A 5169-nucleotide genomic window follows, 5' to 3' on the forward strand; every position below is an offset into this window, starting at 1 on the left:
TGTGTATATATTATTTATATGTATATATATATGAAGTTTGCTTTAAAAATAGGGTTCTTTGTGTTGTTTTTTTTTTTGCAAAGTAATAGTAGGTTATAAAAATGAAAATTAAAGGAGTAATAGAGGACTTAAAAATGAAAAAAAAATTAAAAATTAAAAAAAATGATAATAGTAAAAATATATCTAGGACTTTCTCTGGTGTTATTGTGGACAGTGTGGGGTCAGTTCATTTTCAGATAGTTCCTTGATCTGGCTTATACTTCTCAAGGTCTATAGGCCACTTCCTGTGTAGTTGGTGCTAACTGCAGGGTTTTAATCTGTTGCACCTGTCACTTCCAAAGTGATTCCCTCTGTTTATTTTAGCTTCTTCTGTTTGGTGGTCTCTTCAGTGTCTAATTTCCGCCCTGACACAAGGGGGTGAAGGTGGTCACTTATTTAGGCTCACTTGTTCAGTCATGCTGTGGGGAGGGAGGAGCACTGCAAACAAATATCACTGGTGTGTGTGGGGAGTGCTCCCAGTGTCTCGGCCACATTGGGTTTGCCCCTGCTCATGGCGTGTGTGCTTCCCCGGTCTACACTGCTCAGACTCTAGGTTGCTCTGCTGGGAACTGTCAGGCGGGCCCTGGGTTGTGTGCACTTTCCAGATCTAAGCCACCCGAGTTTCAGGTACTCGGGTACTCCACAAAGGTGCAGACTCGGTTGGGCCTGCATTTTGTACCCTTCCCAGGTCCGAGCAGCTTAGGTGATCAGGTGCTTGGCGAGCACGGTCGCCCCCTGTTGGAGGCTGCAGCTTATCGCCTCCCCGGTCCCATCACTCAGTTTCCTGGGTGTACAACTGGCGAGCCTGGTCAGGTGTGCCGTGTGTCTCTTCTAGGGAGCTGATTTCCGGCTGCAACCCTCTTAGTGGATGTCGACCATCCAGAATCCCAAGAAGTCTTGGTCAGCAACGAAGCCTGCTTGCAGTTTGGTGGAGGATGCCACTCGGGGGCCTAAATTGCCCCCTTCTGGCTCTGGCTGTCCCGGCCTGACTGTCTCTGGCAGGAGATGGGCCAGTCTGTAGCCGGCTAGCTCTGCTCAGTCCTTTGTTCTGTGAGCAGGCCTGGCGGTGTCTTAGGTTAGGGCTTTTCACGGGATAGCTATCCCACAGTCTGGGTTGCTATCTCAAGTTAGTTCCCTCAGATTGCCCTCGGGGCGTTCAGGCCTGGTCCTTACCCAAAACAATGCAGCCCACGCCTCCCTGTCCAGTCCCCGCTTGCTAGTGGCAGATGCGAGCGTCTGCACTGCTTCTCCACTGGGAGTTGCTGTTAGGCATGTAATCTGTGGGTTTAAATTATTTATTTATTTTTCCTCCTGGTTATGTTGCCCTCTGAGGTTCCAAGGCTCACCACAGACCCGCTGATGAGTATTACCTGGTGTTTGGAAACTTCTCTCTTTTTTAAGACTCCCTTCCCCGGATGGATCTCCATCCCTAGCTCTTTTGTCTCTTTTCATCTTTTATATTTTTTCCTACCTCCTTTCGAAGACAATGGGCTGCCTTTCTGGGTGCCTGATGTCCTCTGCCAGCATTCAGAAATTGTTTTGTGGAATTTGCTCAGCGTTCAAATGTTCTTTCGATGAATTTGTGGGGGAGAAAGTGGTCTCCCCATCCTATTCCTCCACCATCTTAGGACCGCCCCCCAAGTCTTTTTTAAAAGTTTTATTGACATATTATTGCTTTACAATATTATTTTAGTCTCTGCTGTACAACAATGTGAATTAGCTATATATATACCCCTTCCCTCTTGAGCTTCCCATCCCCCAACCCACCCCTCTAGGTCATCACAGAGGGATAAATGTGTTATCATACTTTCATAATTTAGAAAATAAAAAAAAGAAAGAAGAAAAAAGTAATTTACCATATTACCAACATGTAGTGCTTCATTTGAAACAAGCCAGGAGCACCAAGCTGAGTTTCCTGCATTACAGCAGCTTCCCATTAGCTATCTGTTTGGCACACAGTATTGTGTGTGTGTGTGTGTGTGTGTGTGTGTATCTCAATGCTACTCTCTCAATTCTTCCCAGTATCAAGAAAGTATCAAGGAAACCTGTGAGTCATAGGATTTTTAAGCAAATAAGATCAATTTAAGAGTAATTTCATAATTTCAAGCCAAATTTATATGGCAAGAAATGAATTACATTGTGTATTATTTGTTTCTCCTTTCTGATATTTCTCTATTTGTTTCTGGTAAATTCTTACTTCAGAAAAAGAAATCCAGCAGTGATTTTTGCACTTGCAATCTGTCCCTTCCCCATGTATCAATCCGAGAACTTTTACCCTGACTACTTCACCATGGACTAAGCAAAAATAGCAGCTTCACTGGTGGCTCAATAGTAAAGAATACACCTGCCAATGCCAGAGACACAGGTTTGATCCCTGGCTCAGGAAGATGGTAACCCAGTCCAGTATTCTTGTCTGGGAAATCCCATGGACAGACGAGCATGGTGGACTACAGTCCATGGTGTCACAAAAGAGTTGGACACTACTTAACGACTAAACAACAAACAAAAATAAAAGAAATTCTGAAGTCAAGATCTTACAAAAAAGTTAATTTCATCCATGTGATTATATAAATAATTTAGTAAAGTAACGATAAGACTTTGGAGGAAAACTTAAGCAACAATGATGAAACTTAGGGGCTTATAGATGTTCTTTACATTGCATATGCATCTTGAATGTGGACGTAGAAGCCTTAGCAAAGTACATTAAAAATTTATCAAAATACCCCAAAATAATTAGCCAATGTTAGATACTTAACATATACTAGTTCCTAAGATTATTTTTCTACAGTTTATCTAGAAAATGTCTTCATTTTCTTTCACAAGAAGTATAATCCTCACTATGTATATAAATTGTCACTTTCTTGGCATCTCGAAAAGCCTGTTTCTCTCCTCTTTCATAAACACTTCATGGCATTTTTCACCTCTGTGTTTCTCACTGTATATATGATAGGATTTAACATGGGAGTGAGGATTATAAAGACCATACTCACCAACTTGTCTGCAGGGTAAGTGGTCATAGGATATGTGTAGCTGAAAATACAAAGGACAAAAAAGAGCACCACTACTGTAAAGTGAGAGCCACATGTAGAGAGGGCTTTGCATCATCCTTCAGAGCCATGGGATTTCAGGGAGCTCAGGATGACGATGTAGGATATAAGTAGCATGGAAAAAATGAGCAAGCACGTGGCCCCACTGTTGGTTGCCACAACCATTCCAAGCATGTAGGTGTCACTGCAGGCAATTTCCAACAGTGAGAAGAAATCACACATGAAATGGTCAATGACATTGCAACCACAGAAGGTCAAGTCCATCATGAAAAGAATCTGCATTGTGGAATGTAGGATTCCCCTAGTCAAGGCCACCACCACCAGAAGCTGGCAGAGCCCCTGTCTCATGATGATGGTGTAGTGCAGAGGCTTGCAGATGGCCATGTAGCGGTCATACACCATGACAATGAGGACAATGATCTCTGCTGCTCCCAGGAAGTGTACCAAAAAGAGCTGAGTCAGGCAGCCCCCCAGGAGATGGTTTTCCTCTTGTATAGCAGGTCAGTGATCATTTTAGGGGTGGTAGCAGATGTGTAAAAGGCATCTATGAAGGCCAAGTAAGTGAGAAAAAAGTACATGGGAGCTGAAAGTGTGGGGCTGAGGGAGATGGTGATGACAGTGAGCAGACTGGCCACCATGGTAAACAGGAAAATGAGCAGAAAGATAATAAAGAGTATTTTCTGCAAATGTGGATTCTGTGTGAGTCCCAAGAGAACAAATTCAGTCACATCATTGGGAGATATGAAGAGATCCAACTTGGAACTACACCTCCTGATCTCTGAATTACCTACAAAGGAATAAAGAGTGATATCTATTAGTCATCAAGGGTTTCTGGTCTGAATCTTTTAGAACAAAAGTAGAGTAGTCACTATAACCGTGGAACATGTCCTTGGCAATTTTGCCCCAATATCTGTGCCAATTCTTTCTTAATTCTTCCATGATGGCTTTTTATCTCTTTAGGCACCTTAGTACTATCACCTGTAAAACATTTATAAGAACAATATTTGATGTGTATTTTACTGACAAAGGTCTTCCCTTGTAGCTCAGCTGGTAAAGAATCCACCTGCAATGTGGTAGACCTGGGTTTGATCCCTCAGTTGGGAAGATCCCCTGGAGAAGGGAAAGGCTACCCACTCCAATATTCTGGCCTGGAGAAGTCCATGGACTGTATAGTCCATGGGGTAGCAGAGAGTTGGATATGACTGAGCAACTTTCACTCACTTGCTCACTCTCACTGAGAAAATATGGCACTAATTACTTGAGATCTGGATTCTCTTTCTGGTTCCTACTCCATTTGACTTTACTGCACCATCACAGTGTTTCATGCTTCCAAGACCTCCTCTGTGCCTGTAAGATTACAAATTGTAATTATCAGATGTATCTCATAAACTGAGAAGCCCTGCACAAAGGTAAGAACTATTCCTTCTTCCATGAGGATTTACATTTGAATTCTAAATCTCTAACTGCAGCAAGATAAACAGTCAAAAATTATCTGTCATAAACAGGAAGTTTAGGGAAATGTAGGGAAGTCCTTGGTGACAAACATTCTCTAGTACCTACTGGGACACACACGCTATTGAGGTGTGTTTCCTCACTGCACCTACCATAGTGGTTGGCACTAGTGTCTGCAGTGCCTGAAACAAACTAGGTGGTAAGAAATGCTTGGTGAATTGCCATTCTCCACAGATAAAAATAGTCCTGCTTTCCCAGACTATAAACTTACCAGTAATTCAAGTGTTGTTGTCTTCCAACTCTATTTATAAGAAATATAATTTAATGTTTCAAAGGAAGCTGCACTCCAGGTTAATACTTTCTGACACACACTATGGAGTAAGTATAAAAATAATAATCACTTCTAGGAAAGTGTAGTTTCATGACAATTATAGTGACTTAATTGATATTTTTATTCTTCAAAATTCTGATCTGTGTACATTTTAGCATAAGTCATCTTCAATACATTTACAGATTCAACAGACTTGAATAAGAAATCTCTTACATAGGTATTCAGTACAAGAGGATCTGTTCAGAAAAGGAAATCCTTAGCTTCAAAATCTAAAAGAAAAAAAATGTAATATGGGAAAGA

At 41.7% G+C, this 5169-nt stretch overlaps 1 pseudogene; it reads right to left on the reverse strand.

Moving 5' to 3' along the window:
• Positions 1–646: 646 nt before the first annotated feature.
• On the reverse strand, positions 647–4411 carry LOC139031521 (olfactory receptor 4C3D-like; annotated as a pseudogene).
• Between the last annotated feature and the right edge of the window lie 758 nt (positions 4412–5169).

Source organism: Odocoileus virginianus, chromosome 2 (genome assembly GCF_023699985.2).
Source record: "Odocoileus virginianus isolate 20LAN1187 ecotype Illinois chromosome 2, Ovbor_1.2, whole genome shotgun sequence".
Classification (NCBI taxonomy): domain Eukaryota; kingdom Metazoa; phylum Chordata; class Mammalia; order Artiodactyla; family Cervidae; genus Odocoileus; species Odocoileus virginianus.